The sequence below is a fragment of the Pinus tabuliformis genome, chromosome 4_1 (assembly GCF_031772625.1).
Source record: "Pinus tabuliformis cultivar Carrire ecotype Pingquan chromosome 4_1, CPIR1, whole genome shotgun sequence".
NCBI lineage: Eukaryota > Viridiplantae > Streptophyta > Pinopsida > Pinales > Pinaceae > Pinus > Pinus tabuliformis.
Window position 1 is genome coordinate 988975733 of NC_142303.1, and position 16724 is coordinate 988992456.

Genomic DNA, 16724 nt, shown 5'->3' on the forward strand with positions numbered 1-16724 from the left:
ATGTAATTGATTCATTTTTATAATAAGATTTATTTCTGTAATCAGATGTAAAACACTATTACTTGCTCTATTATTGAAAATAAATTCTTCAGATTTCAAATTCATTTATGGAGTATGAGTATGTATGTGGTTTTTCAGCACTACTACTCACTGTTTATTGAAAGGCTCATTTAGAATCTGGTTAAGCTATCTTGTAGGGTTAATCAGAAATGAGATTCGAAACTGTAACTTGTAGAAGGTGTTAGCGCTTGAGATTTCACCTCAGGCTGAGAAAGGTAAACCTCAAGGCAACATCAAACCATTCAGCCCCGTAGCTAGCCCTACGGGGCAGGAGAAGGCTCTCTCCGATCTATCTCGTAAAATCTTCAATTAGGGAGATGACCAACTAGGTAACACTGATATTAGGCTAGTAAACTGATTAGAAAGATTGATTTGGGGTTTTTAATTAAATAACGGGGTTTTTCTGGGCTGCATGGGCAAAATCACAGCTTCAAACAGAGAAATATAATGAACAACACAGGTTGACGACTGAGGCAAGGTAGGCAAGGAATTTAGCATCAAATCTAGATTTTAAATGGGATGGCAAGACTGGTGAGGAGCTGACAAGGGCATAGAACTGAATCCTTGTCAAACAGAAGAAAACATTGAATTGAACAAACTTATAGGCAGAGCATATAATACTATGAATTCTACCTAAACACTTCATTTGCTCAATTAGAAATGATCATGAGGTGAATGAAACATAACAGTTTACATATGAGACAAAGGGAAAACTTATGCTAAATTAACATACCACATGAATCTCAGAAATCAGAGCTGTGAAATTTTCATTAAAAATCCCTCTGTCAAAGACTGTACAATGGAGCTCAGTTCTCCTCCAGCACTCAGAATTTTTCTCCTCTCCTTCTCATGAATTTTTTAATACAATAAATAAACTATTTTAGAAAAAAGAACAGATCGACCCCCAAAAACAGGGGCGCTGTTTAAACTGACATTACAGAAATTATGAAAGGGCGTTTCAACTACTCTAAACAGGATACAACATTTCTCTAAATCTTATGATAATTGGCCAATTAAGAGATAAATCTGGAGCAAAAATCCCATGAAATCATGATTGAGGATCGAAATAGGCGAATTCGTTTCTTTTGAAATCTTTGGAGCGCTGATTAACTGAGGTTATAGATAAGAAAACGAATCTTATGCATCTGGTAACAGGTGTCTTCAGGTGGCTGAAGTGAAGGACCAGGTGTCAAGGACGTGAGCCAAATTTTCCCACGTTGCTCTAGCAGTTTAAGAGCCCGGATTAAAACTATGCGATCAATGCCAGCTATCAAACAACGCCTATCCCAAGTATGACCACGTTCCTCTGCTTCAGCGAATATTTCTCCATACATTCACATGTATCTTCAACCAACAGGGTTTTGTTTGACTTGCACATTTGATTTCATCCAGCAATGGAACTCAACGTTCACAGCATTTGATTTTATTTCAAATAGCAATCTCTTCACTTCGATTAGTGTTTTGGTTCATTAGCACAGAGATGGAAATTCTCGCCAAGGATTTGACCACACCTTGGTCACGATTTATTTGTGGGCATATACACTCCCAACACTCAACCCAGAAATTCAACTCAACATTGAATCTACAATAATGCTCAACGCATAGCAATATTGGTCCACGCCATTACAACAAAGCAGGTCTGATTCATACACATGTCAATTCAATCTTTGGCCCTGTAAGCTCAATTAATCACATTCCTCACTTATTGATAGTCTCAAAAACTGATACAGCACCTCCCTCTGAAACAAATATATTCACTGCGTACTTATGTCTATAACCAGATCTTTTCCACAGATAAGATTCTGACTTTGTGCTTCTGTGACAGATTTTGGAAAACCTTTTACTGATCCAGAATCAATTGAACGGGAAACCTGCACATGCTAATTGTACGCCTGTAGGTTGATTCTGAAAGTATTGAGGTCGAAACCCAAGGTCATTCACCGTGCTCAACATAGGATAGGCTTCTCCATAGTTGAAATTATCAACTGGTTCATCCACTCCAATTAATTGTCCATTTCCTTGCAAGAAAAACCATATTTTCGTTCAAAACATAAAAAGACAAAGTCAAAGTGATTTATGCACTTAAGTATTTTCACTGAGGTTATAGAACACCTAATGTTGATTCTCTGTGATGATAGAATCTGGCATAAAAAGATGCAGCAGATTTAGCGTACTTGCAGCAGTTAATCCATCTTCAAAAGACGGGAATCTGCTGAAACTCATTACTGATTTTGAGTCAATATGTGAACGAAAAGCCACTGCTGATACATGCTGCTTGGAAAGATCTTCAGTTAATCATTCCACGGATTTTGATATGAGCCTGTATGTCTGGAAATCATAGGCTTTTTGCTACTCATGATCAATTGCTGGGTGTAATTTAATGGCTCAAACATTCATAGCTAACGAAAGTAACTTTGGACAACCAAGGCCAGAAACACACAATACAACCATATTGTGCACTACGTTCAAAGGAATCACTGAAGCTCCGCACTGTAATCTGAAGAAATGGCACGGGACCATTTTGCTACCAAAAATAGGGATTTCCTCCTCAAGTAAACACTCCAACATAGCCATGATATATTAATATTTTTCTTTTGATATCAAATCTGTATGATGCAAAACTATTATATCTGCCCGTCTCAATGCAATCAAATGTTCCCTCAATGGCCCACGTGGTATCAACCTTCTATTGCCCCAAAGGGTTATACAATTTACCATTACAATCTCCATGTTCCTGAACAAGCTCCAATGGTAATAAAGAGACTAGCAGTCATCATGTTGGGCTATTCAGTCAGCTTATTCATTGCTCCATTATGTTTGCTGCAGTCTAAACACGTCATTTTTTAAAGTTGAACAGTAGACTATTTCTCTTCTGTCGATTCTGAGAGCGATTAGACCTGAGCTCACTGGAACTCCAATATGTTTGAAATGGAAAGAATGTGCCCTTCATACATCGCAAGGGCTCCAATCACTAAAGAAAAATGCAATGTAAATACTAAATGAAGAATCCAGAATGGCGGTTTAAAGGAACATCGCAGCAGCCTTTGGATCCTTTCATGCTTTAGCTTATTCTTTCGATCCACAGTTACAAGCAAGCTCCACTTGACCTGTAATATTTTAGCTCCAAGCTTCTCAGTTCTTCAACATGTCTCATCCGCCCTTCAAAAACTGTTTCTTCGACAACACTTTGACCATTGCACGTAGTCAATAATGTCATCAACTGAGGCTGCAAATCAGTAAGAAACCCAGGGTATGGAAGTGTTGTCATATCCACGCCTCTCAGGAACTCAGATGGAAAAATCCGTAAGCCATCAGGCCCTCTGAGTTGGATTCTGCATCCAATGTATTTCGAGCTTGCTTATCAGTGATGTTAAATGCTTTGGGACAACAGGGGACATTGAAATTGATGAGCGAGTCATAGCAGCAGCAATAAAAATGTACCAGCTTCTATGCGATCAGGTATAATAGTGAAACTGGCACCATGAAGCTTCTTCAGGCCCTTAATAACTAGAGTGCTTGTTCCTGAATTACATTTGAAAGTATTGTCTTTCCATCTTTCCTGAAATTTATCTGACACCATATGACGAAGTCGTTGATAGTAAACTGGACCAATGAATATTTCACAAGTAAGCTCTGTACCAAGGGTGCCACTGTAGAGAACCTCTGTGCCATGATAGTTGAAACCATATGAAGATAAAACTTGACCAAATTCATCAACAGTAGAGTTTGCTGTATGCTTTGTTTTCTTTGTGCTTTTACAGAGGTAGGAGCTCGAAGTCGCTGCCATTTGAAGAGCTAAAGAACAAATTACATAAAAAAGCAACATATTAATGATTTCTTCTTCAAAACAGGGTTTTGAAGAAGAATCAATCTCTGACATGAGACGGAGTCTAACAGAAGGATAGACCTTTATGTCCTTGAGCTGCTAGGTATCTAATAGTTTAATCTTATAGGGGTCCTGCTTTCTACATGTCATGTATTTGAACTATTCCATTATTGTGGCATGAATATTTTTGTCCTTATGCATATGTTTTATTAGGAATTGGAGATGTTTGCAGTTGGATGTCTGTTAACTATTTAATGGGCATTTATTTGTATACATTTTCTTGAACAAGGATTAGATCTTGGAACTATTTCCTGATCTATTTCCTTTATCTTATTCTAATTTCAACATACTTATGTTTCTTTTCTTGTCCTTTTAGATTGCTCTTGATTGAGAGAAGGACTAATCCTTTCTTTAATCAATATAGGTCTAGTATTAGATGCATCTTAGATTATACTTTGCACATAGTTCTACATTTTGCATCCTAGAAGTCCCCTCATACAAGGGCAGCCTTTAGAGTGGTTTGGTTGGGCCATAAATTGAGCCTAAAGATCACTTTCTTGCTTGATCAACAAGAAGAGTTGATCTGATGTATCTTCTCTATTGGTAGGTGAAAGTCATACTTTAAGTTAGTAGAGATAGAGAGAGGGTAACTAGACCCAATTGAACGAGTTAGAACCACCATTTCAATGGAAAAGGATTTGTTTTAAGTTCCTGATTGGGTGGTCCCCCTTAAAATGTTGAAAGGTCATTTTTTCTGATCAACAGGAACATAATCACATACATGAGGGAAACCACAAATGGTTCAACTAACAACAAAGAATCAACAATTTACCTTCTTCCTGCTACAGTTCACAATGAGGGGCCACTTGGTCGTGAAACTTCAATTGTAATCCAAGATGCACTAAAAAAGTATTATGCTTACATTGTAAGCTCTACCCAATTTAAAATTAAGCTTCCCAACCCTAGATTACAATATTGTTCCTTAATATCTAACGCACACTTTTGGCTATATATAGGTTAAACTAATGAAAGAAAATGTTGCTCTTAGTGTTGCAGTTTAGAAGCCATCTCTTGTGAGAATGGTGCCAAGTGCTGAGCTTCAAGAAACTTCTTCTAGTCTAGCTAAGGCATCTACAAATGAGTCCTTGAGTTACACTGTTATGAATATTATATATAATAGTGCTTACCCTGAAGAAAAAGGTGTAAAAATTTGCGTATAGTCATTCTTTTGTATTTAAGCCATCCTTTACTTCAATCTTTTGCTTTGTAATCTATTTATCACTATACAACTACAAATTATTGTAGGAATTGTGTGCTCTATTTATATCAAGCAATTGCATGTAAATGTTACCCCTACCCAAGTTGAGGAAGAATTCAAGAAGTTTGGGGCAATTAATCCAAATGAGATTCAAGTTAGGAGTAGGTTTGGACACATACCTGGTTTTATCTATCAGAAACATTTGTATTACTTATTATGCCATTGATATCTCAAATTAATCAATCTTGTTCGCAACAAGGAGGATTTTGTTTTGGTTTTGTTGAATTTGAAGAAGCAACTTCAGTCCAAACTACTCTTCAAGTATTTTCGCTTTATAAACAAATAGTTAATATCAAGTGTAGTTGGACTGCACATTCTCACATTTTGTATTAATGTATTTGTGGGAATCTCATTAAATGATTTCCCTCTTGATTGTACATGCAATTTGCTGCTCTTTGTTCACTTTTCATTTCTCAAATAAGAATTTTGGCCTGAATAAAGTATGCATTTGTTTTCATTGTCTTGTAGGATTTTAGTTACCAAATCACAATGTTCTTTGCTCAATTTGCATGTCTCTTTTAGCATGATGCCACAATCATTAGTTTGGCTATAGTTAAGGTTTTTGGACATTACATGTTTAAGTGGTTGTTATTAAATGTTATTTGTGTTCCATAATTTTTTGTTAATTGTTATTGCTCATCGTTTTACTATTTAGGCATCTCCTATTAATGGGCATCAAGCATTTGTTGAGGAGAAAAAAAACCGCATCTAGCACTTGAGGTAGTCAACATAAATAAACATTTGTTAAGGTTGATACTTTTGATCAGTATGCATTATTTGTGAAGTATCTGTTACATTGTTCATTTGTTGCAACCACTCTTGAATGTCCTTTTCCTAATAGAGGGTGCTTCAGAAATGATGGAATAAGGGTATGTGGGGCCTATGTGTTGAGAAATCTAGGAAATCTAGTTTATGTGATTTATTTTACTTTGTTAATTGCTTGCGATGTATTTTTTCTTATCTTAGTTAGATTAATTTTCACCTTAATTATTATTGTGTTTTTTTCATTAAACAACTACCAAACCATAAAGAACAGTGAGACAAAAGGACACAATATATAAGTGACCATCTAGGGCCAAAACCTCTCCACTTGAGAGGAAAACCCACAAGAATTATTCTCTTCTTATAGAATCTTCAATTAAGGAATTCCAATACCTATGACCCTTAACTAAGACCCTCCAAGACCAAGTCCCTTGACGAGCTTTCCTTCTAAAAGTTCCTTAGCAACTATTGCTTTCCACCTCCACCAAATTATTTAGCCCAACAATTTCTTCTGCAACTTTGACCAACAGATTCTACTATAACTTCAACCTCTCCAACAGATTCATATTTTTGACCTTTTATAGCTTTGACCTAGCTGAAACTTCACAACTTAGATGAAACTTCACAACGTTGATGCAACTTCACAACTTTGATGTAGCTTCACATCATCGATGCCGCATCACAACTTTGATACTGATTCATAGCTTCGATGCAACTTCAAAGCTTTAATGCAACTTCAAAGCTTCAATGCAACTTCAGAGTTTTGTCTTGCCCAATAACTGTATAAACCCTAAAACACCAAAGAGAGAGTCCCAAAACTTTGATCTTATTCTTTGTCTTTTTATAGCTTCTATCTAGAGGAGTTCGACCTTTCTTGGGAGTGTGTCCAAATGAAGTCAAGTTCCTTCTTATATATAGGCTTTTGAGGGGTAAGAATTGCTATCTTTAGGCCGACTTGTCCCTTCATGTAGATCAACTTGATCTTTGCACCATGACATGGTATTGGAGAGTCTTTTGACTCAAATAAATTTTCTTTACAATATGTAACATACCCAAAAGAGTCTATCATACATGACAATGACTCAATTGACTTGTAAACTCAATGAGAAGCCCTAGAAGCACTCAGGGGGTGCTTGACCCGAAAATAAATTTCCCTTGAGCATGAAACCCATGCCTCAAGAATAACAATAATAAATTTATTTTTATATTTTCATTAAATACATAAAATCATGATTACATATGTCGTTATGAAGACTGAACCTTGTTACATATTTCAACACTACCTCTTAACTAGGGAGGCATTCGTAATCCATACAAGGTACTTGGACATTCTCAATTTGAAGAATTCTCATAAGAAGAGTCAGAATGGTAAATAATATGTTTAACATCATACCAACTATCATTGTCACATAGGAAGGCCTTAACTAACAACTCTATCTCTCCACAAGATTAGAGAACAATGTTGGCGATAGAAATGACTTATAGACACCATTATCATTGTCTCTCAAGGCACATACCCCTATTGGCTTTGTGGGGCATGACCCAGATTCAACGTTAGTTAGCCAAAAAAATCCCTATGCTACTGGCCCTTTTGGCATTAGCCCATAGAGCGTGGACCGAAGTCTCACCTTAAGAAGTATGGGGGGATGTTGGACGCAAGTTTCCACACCTTGAGATGGTCGTGATGTCGGTTTATACCCTCTGTTCCTACTTTCGTGCAGGTCACTAAGCTTTAGGGCACTGTCAGTCTCCCTGTTATTGCAACCTTCAGTACCTCCGCGAAGGTGTGCGATTGACCTTTGCGCAGCCTTAACCCACGATCCAGGTACTTCCACGCTGTTATGACAACGTAGTGTATAGGTTTCCAAAGTATCTTAAGTGTTTTACTTACCTTACTAATAAACCATAGGTAGCACTGCGTAAACTGATATCCTTACTTGTGTTTAATTAACCAATATAGACACATACATTCGCGCATCACATGAACATTGTAAATTTAACCCAAAACACAATATAACTAGATGCATTAACAAGAAATAAATACACAGAATTTGCAAAATACTTCTGTTTATTGATATCTCCAGATTGATACAGACTCTATCCACCTTGCGCACATAGCTATAGGGGTCTGCGCACTCAGTTGTAGACTTCCACCCTAGGCCTCTGCGCACTCAGCTGTAGACTTCCACCGTAGGCCTTTGTGCACTCAGCTACAAACTTCCACCTTAGGCCTCTGTGCACTCAACTGCAAAGCCTCTACCTACGCTAAGACTCGAGAACACTTAGACACCAATGCTTAGCTCCTTACTTAATTCTTCACTATCTACTTCTAACTACTTAGAGCTTACTTACTTAGCTCCTTTTTATACAATCCCATGGTCCGCAGACCATGGGTGGATATTTACAACCAACCTTACACTTTACAAAATAAGGCTAGACAACCCTTTATGACTCTTGACATCTTCAAGCTCTGCAACCAAAAAATGCGGAGACTTTACAACTTTATTACAAAATTGTCCCAAAACATGGGCTTTTAGCCCCAAACTGTCCTTAGGGGAACCCGTTCCCAATAGGCCCCTAACAAAAAAATGGTGACTCGCCCTCGAGTCACTCTGTGGGCGCGAAGATCTTGGCGCAAAGACCTCCTAGCTCGACCTGTATGATGACAACCTTGGCGGTGCATTGTGTTGTAGCCTGCTTTGCATCTTCAACCAACTGCTCTATCACTGGTCCTGAATGGTCAGCTTGAAGCTTCTATTGAGTTGATTGTAGATTAGCAAGCTTGCCTTCAATAGAGGCCATGACCAAATAAGCCTCATCCAACCAAGGCTTCAAGCGCGCCATCAGTACTACTTCTTTGTGCTGCACTGCATCTACCTGTTTGTTTAGTGCTTTGGCCTCCTCCAGCTTCGCCAGTCTCTACGTGAGAGCGATGGTGCACGTTGTACCTTTTAATTCATCGCAGTTCTATTGGAGTTCCCATGCCTTTGTCTCTAGCTGCTGTACATTAGGATCCTCCTGCAGGCTCGTCAGGAGCTCGAATGACTGTTCAAAAAGTTGTGTGCAGTCTGCTACTGCACTGTCTAGCACCACTATTGCCTCTGTGATAGCGGTTGCACACTGCTCCTTTACTTTTGGCGGAGTTGAAGGCTGGGCCTTCAACTATTAATTTGCAATATGTAGGTTCATCTCCAACTGAACCCTAGAAAAATATGTGCGAGCATCGCGCACCCCTGTAGCAAGCTTACGAATGTGCACCTCAACCGGTTCTTCCTCGAGAATGGCCAACTCTGGGACCATTCGGCATGCATCCTCCATGACCTGAACTATATGCTTGTTTTGGTTGGTTACCTCAGTCATGACGGTAAGGGCAGAGTCTCGTTGTAGGGCCAACTGCACGTTATCATATTCTGTTCAATGATTACCTTCACAGTATGGTGTTCGCGAGCCCTCAGCTCCGTGATCATTCCATCCTGTAGTAGGTGGAGTGCCTCGCCAGGGAATGCTGCCAAGTTCAACCCCACTCCCTTGAGGGCACTGACAGTGGGCTTGTCAACTTCATTTTCGATGGTTAGTGCTCCATCCAGCAGCACTATCACTCGGGAGACTGTTGCACGAAGCATCTCGGCAGCTTCTAAAATACTGATATCGAGGCTGGTGGACACCGTGCTAGCATGTGATGCGAAGGTCTGTAGCTCCTACAAACCCTTCTGGATGGCTCCCAATAGTAGCTGCTATTGCTGCTCGAACTGCTATAGTGCCTTCGTGGTGATATCTCGCACCGTGTCTCCAATGTCATGCAAATCTCCCTCTATGAGGGTAATTGGGTCCAGCAACGCCTGACTGGCCTTGGATTTCTTCCTCAACCCCACTTTCTCTTGTTCACTTGGATGCGTGATGTGGTCTGACATTGTCTGCGGGTCTGCACCACACTGATCTATTTTCTCATCCATTTCTTCCTTTGTTTCGGGCGAAGGTGACCTTGCGCCTTTGTCAGAGCCACGCTCTGTTTCGCTTGTCTAATTTTCCATTTGTTGGGTAGCATTGCACTCCGCTTGGGCCTTATCAACAACCTCCTTCTTCCTTTTCTCAGCCAGCTCTGCGATCTTGAGCTTGGCCTCCTCCTTTTTGCACCGCGTGACGGACTTGCTTGACCCCACTACCAAGTCTGAGGTAGTGCGTCACTCTGCCGGCGAGCGATCAAGAACTGCATCAATTGCGTCATCCATTGCCAAGGCAAGTCATACCATTTTTGCTTAGGGTCCTTCTGTGCCTTGATTGACACACGGTGAAAGTCTGCCTTGAACTATGCATACCCCTGTAGGTTGGCAAACACAGTAGGTGTGATGTAGGAAAGTGTTCCCTCTGCGGACAGAGGCAACCCCTCTAGCCCTAGAGTGGGTCTAGTCACAAACAAGGACAAATCAACAATAGCTTTCCTTAAATAGTCATAGTTAGAGGCCTACCTCAATCGGTGGTCGATGGAGTTCCATTGCACTACTCCAGCTTCCGCTTCCTAATGAGTAATCAACCTGAAACAATGCAAAGGAAATACAACAAAGCACGTAACCGGAACAACAATGATCTATTTACTCACAAAGTAAAGAAGTCATGAGCTATCGAGTACATTACATACAAGACATAGGAAAACATCATTGATTGCATTAATTATGAAATAAGAGTAAGCTTACAACCAAAGTCTTGACGTCACAAGCCTTCTCAGAAGGGTCCAGCTAGCATGTTCCTCAAGCATTCACTCTTTGAAGATGGATCTACCAACATACAAGTCTCTCTCACTCACAAGTTTTACACAAGATTAAGGGCACTTCACAACCTTCCACAAGCTATCAACAATCCCACACTTGTCACACTCACACCAGCTATCTAGCGAACTCACAAACACTAACAACACTGCTCCACTAGCCAACTATCAGCAATCATTCCAAAAACTAGCAACACATAGCAATGGTGAGAGTTTAAATAGGATAAGGAGTCTCCATGAAAGGTGGAAGAATGAGCTTATCTCCAAGGAAGGTAGCAGAAATGATGAAACAACCGTGCTAGAGAAAGGAGGGCGACATAAACTATGCCAACAACCAGGTCTAGAGTCATCTGGAAGGCCAATTGTTGGAACAAATTTGCCCAATATAGATCATCGCGGGCACATAACTGATCTTCCGCGTTGACATCACTATTGAATAACGTACCTAGTCAGGTCATCACTGAAGATTACAAGCGACCTTTGTTCTGGCACATAAAATCAAACCATCACGGGAATCAGGTGTACTTCTGTAATGGTAGCACTTCTGGACTATTTAGGAGAGCCCTTCAGCGTGTTTATTTAGCCAATAGATGCGATGAGGCAGAAACCTTTGGAAAAGTGGGTCGTTTGGCAACATCAGAGAGAATTTGTCTAATATGAGCATGTATGACTTGGACACATGACACACCAGGAAGACTGGAGTGAATACAGTGACAAATTACTGTGTAACAGATGCCCCGTAAAGTATGAAGCCCGAGAGAGAGGGAGGGGTGAAATGCTTTACGAAACTGGCTGAGATGTAACACCATCTGGAAGAACCTGTATGCAAGTACAACTGATATCTCTGATAATGAAGTACATGTAGTCTAGGCATGGGCGCAGCCATCCAAAAGACATACGAAATAGGTTTGTGGTATGGGTGCAGCCATCCAGCTAACGAGACCAGCCATCCATTAAGACTCAGGTATGGTCGCAACCATCCATCAATGATTCATGTAATCATAAACCAATCCACGCAGCCTAAACATATGTAATCTGAGTTCGGGGTCTTGAACCCATCTGATCATAGTACAAATCCTAACATGTAAATAGATGTGATGAGGTCGAGTACGATAGAAAGTCGCTTGATTACCGGTCAATGATGAAAACTGTTAACAAGCACGAGAGAAACCACCAATAATGCCAATGGTTCTCAAGGTACTAGCTAGCACAATCCACGAAGTGTGAAAAAGGAGCTGAAGTTGAACACTCGTGGAATCACTCGATCGACGACCAATGATGAAAGTTGTTGGACACCTAATCCTAAAGGGTTAGTGTGGAAGCCGAAAAGACTAAGCAGTCCAAGAGACCTTGGGATCTGAAACCCAAGAGTCAGATATTGTACTATAAATGTAAATCAATTGTTAATAAAAATTGCATTGCATGATTTATCCTTCACACTCTTGTGCTGTCCATGTGTGTTTAACATGGTATCAGAGCCACTTGTTTTTCTGTGGCCTGTTATGTGCATGTCAGTCCTGCACCTCTGCCCATAATTCTGTGTCTGAGCTCCCGTGAATAGTGCTGGCCTAGTCTTCATTACCTGTAACGCTCCATTAATTGTGCCTGCCTGTTCTTCTGAATACAGAGCGTCATTACACCTGCGCCTCTACTGTCTGACAATTCTCTGCGCTTATCATCTATGCATTTTTCTGCCATTCTCAGTGTAATGAGTCTAACGCTCACCCTGCTCTCCCCATCGGTTCCGCTGGTCGCTCTGTGCTAACTGTTCTGACGCCTCTGTCATCAACGCCTCTATCCTCTGCGTTTTTTTTCAGTGAATTGCATTGCTGCATGCACAAAATTATCAGTGAATTGCATTGAACCTATACCGGCGCGGGATTGTGGAACTGTCGAGTTGATATCATGTTTATTTGGATGGCGTTTACGAAGGTTAGAACCGGCATTAAATTTGAAGGTTGAAGCTGTATATTAATCCGTGGTTGCTGTTCCCATTGCGAAATCGACTGCTGTATATGAATCCTTGGTTGGTGTTTTCCCATGGCGCGATCAGTCTAAATATACATGCCGAGGTATCGTGTATTCCCTTCTCTATTCCGCGTGGAGCTGTCCCTTATCTAATTAACGTGTCATGCGTTCCCATTGGAGCTGGTTCTGATTGCTTGGCGTGGTCCCTTATCAATTAACATATATGTTATAGTGATGATATTGCTGGCCGCTGTTACATATAAGCACGGTTATAGTTGTAATTTGTATTGGAGGCTGGTTGTCTTGTGTTGATGTAATGCGGTTTTGCTATTTGTATTAACAGCAGAATATCATAATGGTATCACAGTTGTGATAATAAAGGCCGAAGGTATAAAAATATTCCCAACTGTTAAATTTAAATAATTGCAATTCAGCTATACGCATATCTGTCCAGAAATATTGATTCTAGGCATTGATTATTGCTGGAGAAGTTGGTAGAGAATTTAGTAACTTGTTAATGACCGATGCGCCCCGGATAATAGAGACGGAAATTGACCAAGCCATACTAGAATTATCTGAACATGTATCGGTGGTGAAAGCTCTTCACTAATTGCTGCAGGCGGGGCTGATTCAGTGCTTCGAATATGGGATCCGCGTAACATTTGAATGCTGGGATGGTTATACTGCATTCACCGCTTTTAGATCTGGGGTTGCCGCCAGTTCATCGTGAGGCTTAGTGGGTCACACCTCTGCTCCTCTCAAGACGTTCTGAGTGGAATGCGAAGTCAAGAAAAGAGATAGCCGAGGTAATGTACAGTTTTCTATGCAGGTCGAAGCGTCTTCTGTGCAAGATTGGGGTATATGCGAGAGTGACTCTGTGACTCAAATCTTCTGAAGATCGGGCACTGCCACAGGAAGTCCAAATTCTCTCAACAGAACCGAGGTCAGTCCAGAAGTGACTCTGGCCCTTGCGAAGGTAGCTGGACGGGTGTCTTGAGAACCCACTCATTTTCACTGCTAATTCCCTTGACGAGTTATCCCTTTGGGTTCTCAGATGCGATTTTTTGCATAACATCTGGTTTTCTCTGATCCCCTGTGACTCGAATTATCTTATGGGGCATCTCTTCATCATAACCTGCCCAGATTTCTTCCAGAATGCTGCTCGTTTCTCCCAGAATTGACATATTGTAGTTCATGAAATACTGTTTTCGGTACACTGATCTTTCAGATTGCAACTTTTCATCATTTACTGATTTTTCTTTGGCAGATCTCCGAGTCTGCGCCTTCTATCTTGCTGTTTCTGCCACTTTTCTGCATGTCCTGTTATTTTGGTATTGCAGTAGTCATTGTGGGTAGTGAAATGCTGTTTTAAGTATTGAATTTTAGTTGCATCGGAGTTCCTTCTGTTATTCTTTTTTGGATCAGAAAAAGGATTGCTGATGTTTGGCTGATCATCCGTATTTCTGAGCTGAATTGTGGAGTTTATGGGTTTTGGTCTATAGTGCCAGGAGATCCACTGGACAAGTCTGTTGTTTTGCGACCATTAGAGCCTGCACCTGTTCAGCATCTTGCACGTGAGTTCATGGTGAAAACCAGGCGCAGAAAGGGTATGAGTGAGGATGTGAGTATCAACAAATTTTTCGATGATCCTATGTTACTTGAGATGGCAAGGCAAGATGCCGATTTCCAGCAGATCTTGTAGGTTACTCTGCTGCAGAACTTGGGCAGAGTCTCTGTATTGGTAAACACATCCACTGTAGATCATCCATAATACTGATAAACTGCTGCTTTGATCATCTGTGATAAGTCTGCATGCGCAGCTCGGAGCATTGAAAGGAGACTTAACGAAACCAGCCATAGAAACGCCATTTCCAGAGAAAACAATAAAAACCGCAACAGATTTCAACTAATACTGAAGAGCAGGGAATGGATATGCATGTTGTTGCGTATTAAAAAAAAAAAAAATGGTGTTGGAACGTTGTTCATTGATGATTTCTGCACATTAACGGATATCATATGGTGCCAAACCCTCTGTTGATCGTTGTTCAGTGAAATTGGTATGTATTTGTTTTGATTGAAGTTGTGCGATGGTGCCAAATATACCTTGAAACCATACAGAAAATGGATTAGAATTGGTTGTATATGAGTTATAATAGACATATGGTAAATCCTTTTTAAAGCCATCACTCATATGGATTAAGTTCCCTTAAAGACGGTGGTAGTCTATTAAAGTTTGTTGAAATGTTTTGAATGGTGGCATATAATGCTCATATAATGAGATTTTTGGATGGTGGTAAAAAAAAAAAAAAAATAAAAAAAAAAAATCCATGTTCTATCTTAATGAAAAATTATCAATTCATTTTATGGACAGAATAGCATGTGGGGTTTTTGATATTTGAACTAATTTGGAGATTGGAGATTATTGAGAGCTTCTTTGTCTTAGCATTGTATTAGAGTTTGGAGTGCGTTGAGATCTTCATTTTTTGAGGATGGCTCCAATTGGTGCAATATTAGAGTCATTAGACAATCTAATACTTTCTACTATGGATAATACAATCAAAATCAGCAAGGATTTTCTCACTGATATTCACAGTTGTTTACAAAATGCACAAGACAAGATAGAATTTTTGCAGCTCGAAACTCAGCTACAGCAGGAAGAATTACAACAGTGGAGTCATCATTCTGAACCTGTTTCTGTTCAGAACAATGAAGCAGACTCCCATAAACAACAAGTCAATATTGTTCAAGTTCATTTAGATTCAGTACCCAATAAAGCAGCAAGTGTACATGCAGATGCAGAAACTCAATCTGCACCTCCCAAGCCCATCATCAGACCTTGGGAACAGCTTGTCCACAACAAGCACAGAACAGGTCTTGGATATGACAAGGACTTGTCCTTTCACATTCCAGACTATGCCAAGCCCATTCAGTTTCAGAGTGCTGGATTCATTTATGACAGTTCACTTGCTCCTCATGACAGCTCACCTCTAGCTGTTCCAGATTCTGCCCCTCTTCCACAGCAACAACAACAACAAAAACAACAGATCATCAAATGCCAACACTGTGACCGAGTTGGCCATTTGAAAGATCACTATTTTGATCTTCATCCATGCAATCACTGTCATAAAACCAGTCATTCTTCACACAGATGCTTCAGAAATAAACGTCCTGCAAGAACAAAGATTCATCTTGGATGGATCGCTTCTTGGCAATGGGCATCAACAGCCAAGAAGATATTCCAAACACATGTCATAACTTGTTCCAGAGTATTGAACAGTCTTGCAGTTGAGTTTTCTCCATCTTCTCACCTTGTACCTGACAAGGGGGGAAATGATGGTCATCTACAAGCTTCAAAGTCACATCAAGCGAGCCTGAGCCACAACCTGCCACACCAGTTTCAGAGTTGTAGCCAGAGACAAGATGCCTGAACATGCCTTCAGATTTGTTGGTCATCCTTAAACCATCACAGATTAAGAACACTTCCTCTAGCAGAAGACTCCAGCTTCTTGCCAGTTTTGGAAGAGTTCCGGGAACTGCACTAAGCGTTCTAGTGTTGGTGGTCATCCTTAAACCACCGCCCATTTTTACCAACATTTCATAGAGCACATTCAGCCTAGTGCTGCCATGCATTTTTTGCACATTTTGTATTACAGCTCTCTTCTTGGACTCATACATAACCCTTTGGATTAAGGGGGGAATGTTGGACACCTAATCCTAAAGGGTTAGTGTGGAAGCCGAAAAGACTAAGCAGTCCAAGAGACCTTGGGATCTGAAACCCAAGAGTCAGATATTGTACTATAAATGTAAATCAATTGTTAATAAAAATTGCATTGCATGATTTATCCTTCACACTCTTGTGCTGTCCATGTGTGTTTAACAAAAGTCGACTATCAGGTGCGAAGAACTTGCCATTGAGGCATGCAAGCTCTAAGGTACCAAAGGGGATCTCTAGATCAATCTCCTGGATAATGAGCTGATGTCGACAGGAGACGACCCATCGCAAGAGGGCCATAATGTTTCCCCCATCA

General features: G+C 40.3%; 1 pseudogene; it reads left to right on the forward strand.

Moving 5' to 3' along the window:
* The first annotated feature begins 4667 nt into the window (after positions 1 to 4667).
* On the forward strand, positions 4668 to 5916 carry LOC149179459 (nuclear transport factor 2-like; annotated as a pseudogene).
* Positions 5917 to 16724: the final 10808 nt, after the last annotated feature.